The 13828-nt window shown below is 43.2% G+C and overlaps 1 protein-coding gene across 2 annotated transcripts in view; it reads left to right on the top strand.

Moving 5' to 3' along the window:
• LOC127455183 (fibrous sheath-interacting protein 1-like) overlaps positions 1 to 13828 on the top strand; it is a 59871-nt gene that overhangs the window by 16439 nt on the left and 29604 nt on the right. The window lies entirely within an intron of this gene.

The following is a 13828-nucleotide window of genomic DNA, read 5'->3' as shown; positions in this document are numbered from 1 at the left end:
GAATTCAGGTGTTCCAATCACTTCCATTGCCACAGGTGTATAAAATGAAGCACCTAGGCATGCAGACTGCTTCTACAAACATTTGTGAAAGAATGGGCCACTCTCAGGAGCTCAGTGAATTCCAGCGTGGTACTGTGATAGGATGCCACCTGTGCAACAAGTCCAGTTGTGAAATTTCCTCGCTACTAAATATTCCACAGTCAACTCTCAGTGGTATTATAACAAAGTGGAAGCAATTGGGAATGACAGCAACAAAATGACAGAGCAGGGTCAGCGGATGCTGAGGCGCATAGTGCGCAGAGGTCGCCAACTTTCTGCAGAGTCAATCGCTACAGACCTCCAAAGTTCATGTGGCCTTCAGATTAGCTCAAGAACAGTGCGTAGAGAGCTTCATGGAATGGGTTTCCATGGCCGAGCAGCTGCATCCAAGCCATACATCACCAAGTGCAATGCAAAGCGTCGGATGCAGTGGTGTAAAGCACGCCGCCACTGGACTCTAGAGCAGTGGAGATGCGTTCTCTGGAGTGACGAATCACGCTTCTCCATCTGGCAATCTGATGGACGAGTCTGGGTTTGGCGGTTGTCAGGAGAACGGTACTTGTCTGACTGCATTGTGCCAACTGTGAAGTTTGGTGGAGGGGGGATTATGGTGTGGGTTTTTTTTTTTCAGGAGCTGGGTTTGGCCCCTTAGTTCCAGTGAAAGGAACTCTGAATGCTTCAGCATACCAAGAGATTTTGGACAATTCCATGCTCCCAACTTTGTGGGAACAGTTTGGGGATGGCCCCTTCCTGTTCCAACATGACTGCGCACCAGTGCACAAAGCAAGGTCCATAAAGACATGGATGAGCGAGTTTGGTGTGGAAGAACTTGACTGGCCTGCACAGAGTCCTGACCTCAACCCGATAGAGCACCTTTGGGATGAATTAGAATGAAGACTGCGAGCCAGGCCTTCTCGTCCAACATCAGTGTCTGACCTCACAAATGCGCTTCTGGAAGAATGGTCAAAAATTCCCATAAACACACTCCTAAACCTTGTGGAAAGCCTTCCCAGAAGAGTTGAAGCCGTTATAGCTGCAAAGGGTGGACCGACATCATATTAAACCCTATGGATTAAGAATGGGATGTCACTTAAGTTCATATGCGTCTAAAGGCAGATGAGCGAATACTTTTGGCAATATAGTGTATATATATATACACACATTTTACCCTAAAATCTTGATGTTGCCCATGCACCCAAATACTGTTTGAGCATTTGACTTTTGTAAAAAAATAAAATAAAAATAAAACAGACTTTGCTGAGACAAACAAGCTGTTTTAATAAAAGCTACTAGTTGTCTTAATGGTTGAGTTGTCTGGAGGTTTATCACAGTAAAGAGACTCACTCCATCACAGAGCTGAAGGCACATTTCACTCATTGTCACACAGATCTGTTTATTCTCCATTGTTCTGTGAGAATGTGGCATTATTTAACATGTTGTCCTGGAATGTCTCTCGTCATGTAACTGATCAAACATTCTGTGACACTGGACTTCTGACCAAAACCACGACATCAACTTCTTCATTTTGACATTAATAGAGCATTGACACAATCTGACAACATTTACTCATAACTTATTATTGATTTTACAGGGTTCCCACGGTCATGGAAAACCTGGAAATATTAAGGAATTTTAAAATTGTGATTTCCAGGCCTGGAAATGTCATGGAAAATCATGGATTTTTTTTTTTATAGTTAATATATATTTTTATTTATTTGTAACATCTGAGGTTGTTACCCATCCTACCAACCACCAGAGGGAGCCCTCTCCCGAATACTGATCTTCACCCATTTCTTCACTGCTCATTTCCTGTTTACCACATGTGTATATATAGCCATGCAGTTCCATTCTTCATTGCGAAGTATTGCCAGTTTACCTTGCCTTACCGGATGTTTTTCCATTGCCATTGTTTCTAGATTCATGTTATGACCATTGCTTGTTTTTCTGGATTTACTGCTTTTTGGATAACCTTTTGTTTTGTTTGCCTAGTTGGACTGTCTATTTGGTTTATTGGATTTATCTGCCTGCTTTATGACTACGTCTCTCTGCCTGCTGTTTTGGATTGTTTGCTTGTGTCTCTTTTAATAAACTTCCTGCACATGGATCCTAACACCGTCTCCATTGCCAGTTCGTTACGGAATACTTCACCTACCATGGATCCAGTGGAAGTCTCACAGCTCCAGGCTGCATTTGCACACCAGTGCGAGGTTTTAAAGGGTTATCAAGGCCAGCTGAACAGCCTACGAGCCACCAACGAATGTTTGACTCACTACATTCACTCACTGCCAGCTCCCCATGCTAAAGCGGTAAGCTTTGCTCTTCCTGACAAGTTTGATGGTTCCGCTGAGAGATGCCGGGGTTTTTTACGACAGTGTAAAGTGTATTTCTCTAACCAACATGAATCATTTTATCAAGATGCCAAGAAATGTTCCTTTTATGATGTCTTTACTCACCAGTAAAGCACTCGATTGGGCTGACACTGTTTGGTACAAAGATCCTCAAATCCAGACCTCGTTTGACTACTTCGTTCAGCAGATCCACGATGTCTTCGAGTATCCAGCCTGTGGTCAAGATATCTCTGTTCAGCTGCTTCATTTACGCCAGGTCCATCGATCTGCAGCAAACTACACAATTCTTTTCAGGACGCTAGAGGCTCAAAGTGAGTTGAATGATGACGCTCTGAAAACTGTTTTTGAGGGGCTTCACCAAGAGCTCAAGGTGGAATTGACATGCAAGGGTGAGGGTTCTACTCTGTCAGAATTCATTACCATGGCTATCAGGATGGATAACCTGCTTCATAATGCTCCACGGCCCCAGTTTCACTCCGCTTCTAAGTCTACAGTCTCAGTACAGGCACAGGCATCCACTGAATCACCCGAACCTATGCAAGTTGTTTACACCCATGTTTCTATGGAGGAACGTCAACGTAACGAAAAACTTCGCTATTACTGTGGTGAACCAAGTCATCTCAATGCTGCATGCCCACACAAGAAATCAAGTTCCCATGAATCAAAGCCGAAATTGAGTACCACGAACTTTGTGTCACCTATCCATCAGTTTTTTTTTTTGGTTGCCTGTAGAGATCTCCATTGGTGAGCATATTAAATTTCTTTTTTTTTTTTTTTACAGCTTTAGTGGATTCTGGGGCTGCTGTGAATCTCATAAATCAAGAGATCGTACAAGAACTCGATATACCCACCATTCAATGCATTCCAACAATTAATATCACCACAGTTGACAACGCTCCCATTGGTACTGGTATAACCCAACAAACTGTTCCCATAACCATCAAGATTGGACTATTTCATGTGGAGAACATTTCACTATATGTCAAACTGGGTCATTCTTGGCTGGCCATCCACAACCCTTCTATATCCTGGAAACAGGGTGAGCTCACGCGATGGTCAAGTTTCTGTCATGAACATTCTCCATGTTGCTGTCTCCATGCCTTGTCTTACCACCAGCACTGAAAGCCCTGAATTCCAAACAGTAACCATGATTCCCGAGGAGTATGCAGAATTCAATTAAGTTTTTAGTGAAGTCAAAGCTACTCAACTTCCTCCTCACCATCCATGGGACTGCGCCATTGAACTTCTGCCTAATACAGCTCCACTGAGAAGCAAGGCTTATCCATTGTCACGCCCCGAGACCCTCGCTATGGAAACTTACATCGAGGAAGCCCTTGCCTCCGGTTACATCCATCCCTCCACCTCTCCAGCAGCTGCAGGTTTTTTCTTCGTGGAGAAAAAGGATGGAGGTCTACGTCCATGTGTCGACTATCGAGCCCTGAACTGTCACCTTGAAATAACGTTACCCACTGCTACTTATCCCCTCAGCCCTTGAACAACTCCGTGAGGCTAAGATTTATACTAAGCTTGATCTAAGTGCTTATAACCTCATCAGAATCAGAGGAGATGAGTGGAAATCTGCATCACCACCAGGGGGCACTATGAATATCTTGTCATGCCTTATGGACTTGCTAATGCCCCTTCTGTTTTCCAGTCTTTTGTCAATGAGATTTTCAGAGACCTACTGAATCAGTGTGTGGTGGCCTACATTGACGACATCCTCATCTACTCTCAAAACAAGGAACAACATATCCAGCATGTCTGGACAGTCCTCCAGGAACACCAGCTATTTGTCAAGGCAGAAAAATGAGTTTCATATCTCCCATACCACGTTCCTTGGTTACAATATCAGCCACAAAGGTGTAGAAATGGATGTCTAAAATCACAGCAGTTACCGAATGGCCTCGACCTTCCACAATCAAAGAACTACAGCGGTTTCTGGGCTTTGCCAATTTCTACTGCCACTTCATCAGAAACTACAGTATCATTGCAACGTCACTCACATCATTGCTCAAGGGAAAACCCAACAAGTTGCCATGGAACAACGCCGCATACCAAGCCTTCAGTCAAGCTTCATGACCGCTCCTATACTGAAACACCACAATCTTCCTTTCGTCATTGAAGTAGATGCCTCTGATTGTGGGATTGGAGCGGTCCTTTCACAACGTCACGGAACCCCCAGGCAAGCTTTACCCTTGTGCATTTTTCTCCAGGAAGTTAAATTCTGCCAAATGAAACTATGATGTGTGAACAAGGAATTACTTTCCATGAAGGCAGCACTCAAAGAGTGGCGTCACTGGTTAGAGGGGGCAGTCCACCCGTCCCAAGTTATCACTGATCACAAGAACCTTGAATACATCAAGGCGGCCAAGAGACTGAATCCACGTCAAGCCCGATGGTCATTGTTCTTCACCAGGTTCAATTTTACCATACCGCCCTGGCAGCAAGAATAGCAAAGCAGATGCACTTTCACACAGGCATGATCCACCCCACATCCAACCTCATCCTGGATCAATCCTACCACCATCTGTCATCATTGCACCGATTAGTTGGGATATCATGGAAGAAATACAACAAGCACAACTGCACGAACCGTCACCACCTGACTGCCCCCCAACCAAGCACTTTGTACCACAAGCTCTACGTCTGAGAACTATCCAATGGGTCCACACTTCACTGAGCACAGGACACCCTGGCATCCAAAGAACAATCACTCTGGTACGTAATTCCTTCTGGTTGCCATCTGTAATTCGTGATGTTACTAACTATGTGAAGTCTTGTCAAGTGTGTGCACAATGTAAGACCCCCAAGGAACTGCCTACGGGATTACTCCAACCACTGCCAATACCCCAAAGACCATGGTCCCACCTGTCCATCGATTTCGTCACCAACATGCCAAACTCCAACGGATAAACCACCATACTGGTAATTATCGACCGATTTTCAAAATCATGTAGGCTTGTCACTCTCAAGGGTTTACCCACGGCTATGGAAACTGCTAATGCTCTATTCCACCAAGTATTCAGAGTCTATGGATTACCAGAAGACATCGTGTCCGATTGAGGTTCACAGTTCACATCCCTGATTTTGGCAGGCATTCTGTAAGCAACTGGACATCAATGTGAGTCTCACCTCAGGCTATCACCCCCAAGCCAACGGACAGGTGGAACATTTAAACCAGGAGATTGGCAGATATATTCGGAGCTACTGTAGCCATGAACAGGAGTAGTGGAGCGACTTCTTTCCCTGGGCCGAATACGCACAGAATTCCCTCACTCGTACCTCTACGGGGCTAACACCCTTCCAATGCATGCTGGGCTACCAACCCCTGATGTTCCCTTGGTCAGCAGAACCATCTACAGTGCCAGTGGTGGACAATTGGATTAGGCGGAGCGAGAGGGTATGGGACAGCGCACATGTCCATCTACAGCGAGCAGTCCGAGCGCAACGCTTTCAGGCTGACCAGCGGAGGTGCCCTCATCCCAACTATCAGCCTGGACAGAGGGTCTGGTTATCCACAAGGGATCTCAAGCTGCGGCTACCCTGCAGGAAGCTCAGTCCATGGCATGTGGGCCATTCAGAATTATCCTTCAAATAAACCCAATTACTTACCGATTAGAGCTTCCTGCTAACTGCCGCATCTCTCCTTCATTCCATGTGTCCTTGCTGAAACCGGTCCACCCGGCTTCTGGCCCTGGAATAGCAAATCCCGAGCCTGTGCCTCCATTGGAGGTTGATGGAGCACCAGCGTATATGGTCAGAGAGATCATGGACTCAAGGTGACGAGGGAGCCAGATGCAATACTTGGTGGACTGGGAAGGCTACGGACCGGAGGAGAGTTTGTGGGTAGGCGCCAAGGACATACTGGACCCGTCCCTGATCCAAGAGTTCCACCAAGCCCATCCTAATCGTCCAGCACCACAACCAAGGGGACGTCCTAGCAGAAGAGCACCAGGAGTTGTTCGCAAATTGGGGGGGTTTGTAACATCTGAGGTTGTTACCCATCCTACCAACCACCAGAGGGAGCCCTCTCCTGAATACTAATCTTCACCCATTTCTGCACTGCTCATTTCCCGTTTACCACGTGTGTGTGTGTGTGTGTGTGTGTGTATATGTATGTATGTGTGTGTATATGTATATGTATGTATATGTATATGTGTATATATATATATTATATATAGCCATGCAGTTCCATTGTTCATTGCGAAGTATTGCCAGTTTACCCTGCCTTACCGAGCGTTTTTCCATTGCCGTTGTTTCATGTTATGACCATTGCCTGTTTTTCTGGATTTACTGCTTTTTGGATTACCCTTTGTTTTGTTTGCCTGAATGGACTGTCTATTTGGTTTATTGTATTTATCTGCCTGCTTTACGACTATGTCTCTCTGCCTGCTGTTTTGGATTGTTTGCTTGTCTCTTTTAATAAACTTCCTGCACATGGATCCTAACACCATCTCCATGGCCAGTTCGTTACATTTATTATGCTCAGTCCTAAAATATTAAACCGGGGTGTTACGTTGTACTTGATTAAAAACACAGTAAAGAGTTTAAAATATATCATGTTATTTTGAATACCTGGCCAATTAGAGACACAAATCTCTAAATACTTCGTATAGATACAGCTGTTTCCATATCTGATTCTTAGAACAAATTGTCAGTATTTCTGGGACTCACTGAATTCTCAAAGTTTGACTCAGTTTCATAACAAATTTTGGCAATTCCAGGAACTTCGCAATGAGTTCGTATGGATTAAATTTAAAATGAAATGTTTTCAGTTGAACATTTATCAAACAATGGGGTGGTTTTGTCTTTTATAAATTTGCGATTATGTGATTTCGGTGCCATTTTCAGAATGCAAGGCTTAATAGTTGGGCATGGAAATTAGCTTTCAAGTCATGGAAAAGTCATGGAAATGTGTTGGTTGAAAAGAGTGAGAACCGTGTGTGTGTGTGTGTGTGTGTGTACACTGATCAGCCACAACATTAAAACCACTGACAGGTGAAATAAATAACATTTCTCTTGTTATAATGGTACCTGTGAAGGAGTGGGATATATTAGGCAGCAAGTGAACAGTCAGTTCTGGATCTGAGCGACTTTGACAAGGGCCAAATTGTGATGGCTAGACTACTGGGTCAGAGCATCTCCAAAATGGCAGGTCTTGTGGGGTGTTCCCAGTATGCAGTGGTCAGTACGTACCAGAAGTGGTCCACGGAAGGACAAGCGGTGAACCGGCGACAGGGTCATGGTTGCCCAAGGCTCGTTGATGCGCATGGGGAGTGAAGGCTAGCCCGTCTGCTCTGATCCCACAGAAGAGCTACTGTAGCAGAAATTGCTGAAAAACGTAATGCTGGCCATGACTAAAAAGTTTCAGAACACACAGTGCATCACAGCTTGCTGCGTATGGGGCTGCGTAGCCACAGACCAGTCAGAGTGCCCTTACTAACCCCTGTCCACCACCGGAAGCACCTACAATGGGCACGTGAGCGTCAGAACTGGACCTTGGAGCAATGGAAGGTGGCCTGGTCTGATGAGTCACATTTTCTTTTAGATCATATGGATGGCCGGGTGCGAGTGCATCGTTTGCCTGGGGAAGAGATGGCAGCGGGATGCACCGTGGGAAGAAGGCAGGCCGGCGGAGGCAGTGTGTTGCTCTGGGCAATGTTCTGCTGGGAAACCTGGCATTCATGTGGATGTTACTTTGACATGTACCACCTACCTAAAAATCATTTATTTTTTCAACATGATGGCAGTGACCTCTTTCAGCAGGTTAATGTGCTCTGCCACACTGCAAAAATTGTTCATAGATGGTTTGAGGAACATGACAAAGAGTCCAAGGTGTTGACTTGGCCTCTAAATTCCCCAGATCTCAATCCAGTTGAGCATCCATGCCTTGATGGGACAGAGCTGTTTAATCAAAACATGCAATTACCCCCATGCAATTATATATGGCCGGTGATCATAACAGTGCCAGTGGCATCAAGAGGTAATTAGCCACAACACTTTTCACAAGGAGGTCAAAGTCTTTATAGACAAACCAAACATACCATATTTAATTAATTCTATTTATTTAAAAAATAAAAAGCAATTGATTTTAATCTACATTGCAGAAAGAAACCCCCCTTTTGAACATAGATCTATGAAACATTACTGTCTTCAAGAACACCATGACATGGGGTTACAGTGTGACAGTTTTGAAACATGTCTTGTTGCTTTGTACTCTAAAAGACATGAAGACAAATCATGTATGAAAAAAAACTTTTAAGTGCAAATACAGACTAACTCTTGGAAAGGTCAGAAGAAAACAGGGTGAAGGTGAATTGGTTTGCCGTTTGACTGTATATAGCTGGTGCTTCAGAGTTCAGTGGATTGAGCAACACACTGATTCAAAGCATTTGAAAGGCTTTTAATATTTAGGCTATAATTGTGTTCTGCAGAAGCACATGTGTTCATTGGATGCTTTGATAGACCAAGAGTCTGTGCAATTTTACTGAGGCTAAAGATGTGTCATAAATAATGAAATATTGAGCTTCATTTCTCTTTTATTCATCCTGGGAGCCGTTTGAAACTTTTTCCCAGTGACTCTTGTCTTGGCTCATGTTCGGTGTGTGAGCTGCCCGGCCGCGACTTCAGCGCTCAACAATTTCCTCAATATTTATAGGGACAGATGCAGACACGGTTTAAGAAGAGAAACATTTTCTGTATAAGACTTTGCAGCTCATTCTTTATGTTTTCTGATGTGTCCTGTGATGAGTTTGGCTCAACTGTACTCAGAAAACAGTGTGAAAATTGCAGTCTCTTTTATTCAGTTTCAATATTATTGTAGTTACTGCGTTTTCCTTTCTAGGTCAGTACACATGACATATTCATGTTGTTCTATACGGCTTGTAAATTAACTTTCATTTACAGCAGAAACAGAGTGAAAACAGTTTTCTCTCTAAAACAGCTTGTGTTTACATAGACATCTGATTAAAACCATTTGAAGAGCATAATTTGTGAGCTCATGTGTAGAGATGCATCTTTCCACATTATCACTCATTCCAAATCCTGCAAATGAGTGTCTTTAAACTTTTGGACATTTACATTATGCTAAATAGAATTCTAGATTCTGTTCCAGATACAGACTCAACTAATTTGTCAAGCTCAGTCGAAAAAAATGGCAGAATAACTGGCTATATTGTGTCCAAAGTATAACTTTGTAGTTTTGCATATTTTTCTAAAATGTGTGTAACAAGTGTGTTACAAGTGTGTAACAAGTGTGTAACAAGCTTCACAAAAACAAAATCGCAAAAATATTTTTTTCAAAAGCTCCCCCATCTGCCACTGGTTGAAAAAAGAGATAGTCCCGCCCCAAACTCACTCCATGGTTGAGTCAGAAGTTGACATGTCAAACAAACAGGTGAATTTTTGGAAAGTGTCACAGTGTTTACATTCTTCAGGAAGTCAAACTACCAACAGAATAAACAGAGAACAGAATAAATCTCATGCATCACCTTTAACTGTGGTAAAATCGCTGTATAGTGCACTGTCTCTCATGTTGTAGTTCAGATTGTACCCTCATCTTTTCTTTATATAACTCCAGACTTCTATGTTTTGTAGTGATGTATCTTGATATTGCCCTTACAGCTTCAACAATGTTTTTATTATATTTGTTTGATAAGCCCAGAACATGATGTGATCATCATGGAATGACACCAGAGAAAGATCCAGGGACAAATCCTTCTTCATCATATAAACCACATTGTATAAGCTCTATTGTATAACGTCTGCGACTGCACCACGACAAAACGAGAAATATGACCTGACGTTTCCTTGATTAAAGACACACATGAGTTTATGGAGTGTTGAAGTGTAAGCATGTGTGCAATTAGATGTTCTACAAAAATTAGGATTGATTTTGAGAGCATGCTTTTGTTTTGCAACATTTCAAAATGAGAACAAAGCGATTGCTGGTATTCCATTTCAAGTTAAATTGTGATCAACCAAACATCTGAAATGTTGCACATTTTGTTCAGTGGACATGTGTTTAATGTTAGAGTTTGTCTGTTTTTGTTTGTGTGGGTCTGTGATTGTGTGTTTTGTCTGTTTGTTTGGGTCTATGCTAGATTACACACCTAATACAAGCTCATAATCCTTGTGAGACAGTTTTGGTGGGCAGATGCCACTTTTACCCCAGTTTATTTATTTATTATTTATTTAACAAATTTTATTTACTTATCAAGTTCAAAAACCCATGAAATCTGTAATAGATTTTTTCATGGAAATATTTTGAAGTTTCCATATTTCCACATTTCAAATTTTCTTATGACTCGTCTGATCTTGATGTGTAATCTTGATGTTTAATCTGCTCGGTCACTATGTGCAGCTCTGTATCTAAACAATGAGAACAACAGCGTTACCATCAGAGATTGTAAACAGCTGAGAAATGTAGTGTAGGTCAGAGTTTACTACTGAAGACATCTCTGCCACTAGTTTAGATTTTAGGGGCCAGAAGAGTTGGACAGTTTATTTAGAAAACTGTCCAATGCCTTGAATCAATTTGTGGCGATATCAAAGTTTTGACGTACTGACGTACTGAGTCATTTCCTGGCACCAGACTTGACATTTGTATTAGACACAGCCGTGGGTTATATCAGGGTGACTGGGGTTTGAACACAGAAAATCGTATGTTGTTCTAGTGTTGTTTTTCTCCAGGATGTTGTTAGTTGTTTTCCTGTTGTTATGTGTTCAATGTGTGGATGCTGTCCCACCAAAATCTAGACTCTTAGGATCAGAAATGCCATGAACTTTGCTGAAGAATAATTCATATTTTGTGAGTTTATGATTCCACAGCGCTCAAACTCTCACGTGGAAACTTTTGAAGTAAAGGTGTCACGTTTATTTGGTTAGTCATGTGGTTTTAATCTGTTGAAACACACAAATCCAGATGAGCCACAGGTTTATTTTCTAATACTACAGGAATGTCTGAATTACGCAGCCTCCACATGTCAATGCTGTTGTGGTCATAAAGCAAAAGGTCAAATTTGAACACAGAGCATTATTTGAGGATATTTGACACATGCTGCAACTGTATCATCCCATCATTTTCTGTAATCTGTGAGCTATATTCACCAAAGTTGTCTGTCAGTCAGTAAAGTTACATCTCTAGGGAAAGAATTACAGTCTAAATACATGTCCTAGCACTGATGTTGAAGGATATTGCAGTGGTTTCCTGTTTCATGAAGAACCTGAATCTGCTCTGATATATTTGTTATAATACACCTGTTTTAAACAAAGCATTAGTTCATTTCTACATTTAAGTAATTACTTTCTTCAAAGACCCTCAGTGCTGTAATGTGGCTAGTAATGATTTGCATGAATGTCCTGAACATTTGTGTGTTAGTCCTAATCTGATCTATTAGTCCTCAAGTAATGTGTTAGTCTTGATCTAATCTTATCTGATCCGATGTGTTAGTCCTGATATAATCTGATGTGTTATTCCTGATCTGATGTGTTAGTTCTGATCTGGTGTGTTAGACCTGATGTAATCTGATTTGATGTGTTCATCCTGATCTGATGTATTCATCCCAATCTGATGTGTTAGTCCTGATGTAATCTGATCTGATGTGTTCGCTTGGGGGAAGAAGCTATCATGAAGTCGGATGGTGCGGGTCCTGATGCTGCGATACTGCCTGCCTGATGGTAGCAGTGAGAAAAGCCCATGGCTCGGGTGGCTGGAGTCTCTGATGATTCTCAGAGATTTTTTCACACACCACCTGGTATATATGTCCTGGAGGGAGGGAAGCTCACCTCCGATAATGTTTCTGGCTGTTCACACCACCCTTTGCAGTGCTTTGCGGTTGAGGGTGGTGCTATTGCTGTACCAGGCAGTGATGCAGCCAGTCAGGATGCTCTCCACAGTGCAGGTGTAGAACCGTGTGAGGATGTGGCGGTTCATTCCAAACTTCCTCAGCCGTCTCAGGAAGAAGAGGCGCTGGTGAGCGTTCTTCACAACGGTCTCAGTGTGGATGGACCATGTGAGTTCCTCAGTGATGTGGACACCGAGGAACTTGAAGCTGCTGACTCTCTCCACTGGTGCTCCATTGATGGTGATGGGACTGTGTTCTCTATCTTTTCTTCTGAAGTCCACCACAAGCTCCTTTGTCTTACTGACGTTGAGGGAGAGGTTGTGCTCCTGACACCAGTGTGTCAGAGTGTGCACCTCCTCTCTGTAGGCTGTTTCATCATTGTCAGTGATCAGACCTACCACCGTCGTATCATCAGCAAACTTTATGGCACTGGAGCTATGTGTTGCCACACAGTCATGTGTGTACAGGGAATACAGGAGTGGGCTGAGAACACAGCCCTGTGGGGCTCCAGTGTTGAGGGTCAGTGATGAGGAGATGTTATTGCCCATTCTGACCACCTGGCGTCTGCCTGACAGGAAGTCCAGGATCCAGCTGCACAGTGAGCTGTTTAAGCCCAGAGCCCGGAGTTTCTCATCAAGCTTGGAGGACACTATGGTGTTGAATGCTGAGCTGTAGTCTACAAACAGCATTCTCACATAAGTGTTCTTTTTTTCCAGGTGGGAGAGAGCAGTGTGTATTGTAGATGCAATGGCATCATCAGTGGAGCGGTTGTTGCGGTAAGCAAACTGCAGTGAGTCCAGTGAGGCAGGCAGTACAGAGCAGATGTAATCTCTGATTAGCCTCTCAAAGCATTTGCTGATGATGGGGGTTAGAGCAACAGGACGGCAGTCATTTAAGCAAGTGATTGATTTGGATTGCTTCGGTACAGGCACAAGGAGAGGGAAAGGTTGAAAAAGTCCGTAACTGACTACCACCCCTGGAGTCACAATTTCGAATCCAGGGTGTGCTGAGTGACTCCAGTCAGGCTTCCTAAGCAACCAATTGGCCCGGTTGCTAGGGTGGGTAGAGTCACATGGGGTAATGTCCTCGTGGTCACTATAATGTGGTTCTCGCTCTCGGTGAGGCACATGGTGAGTTGTGCGTGGATGCCGTGGAGAATAGCGTGAAGCCTCTACACTTGCTATGTCTCCACGGTAACGCTCAACAAGCCACGTGATAAGATGCGCGGATTGACGGTCTCAGACGTGGAGGCAACTGACAAGTCACTACGCCACCACGAGGACCTAGAATGCATTGGGAATTGGGCATTCCAAAAAAAAAAAAAGAAGAATTGTAAACAGTGTGTTGTGATTAATAACATTAAGTCGGCCCCCCATAAAATTGAAATAGGAATCCTTCAAAGAACTATTTTGGGTCCCATCCTCTTCAGTTTGTATATCAATGACCTTCCAGAAATATGCCCTAATATAGATCTTCAGATGTATGCTGATGACACAGTCGTCTATGTCTCTGGCAAAACCTGTGTGTAACAGTATAAAGGATGGGTAAGAAGGAGGCAGGAACCAGCAGAACTGTAAACATAAACTTTAATGATAT

Source organism: Myxocyprinus asiaticus, chromosome 17 (assembly GCF_019703515.2).
Source record: "Myxocyprinus asiaticus isolate MX2 ecotype Aquarium Trade chromosome 17, UBuf_Myxa_2, whole genome shotgun sequence".
NCBI lineage: Eukaryota > Metazoa > Chordata > Actinopteri > Cypriniformes > Catostomidae > Myxocyprinus > Myxocyprinus asiaticus.
The sequence above is the reverse complement of the archived record's forward strand: the minus strand, read 5'-3'. Positions and strand labels throughout refer to the sequence as shown.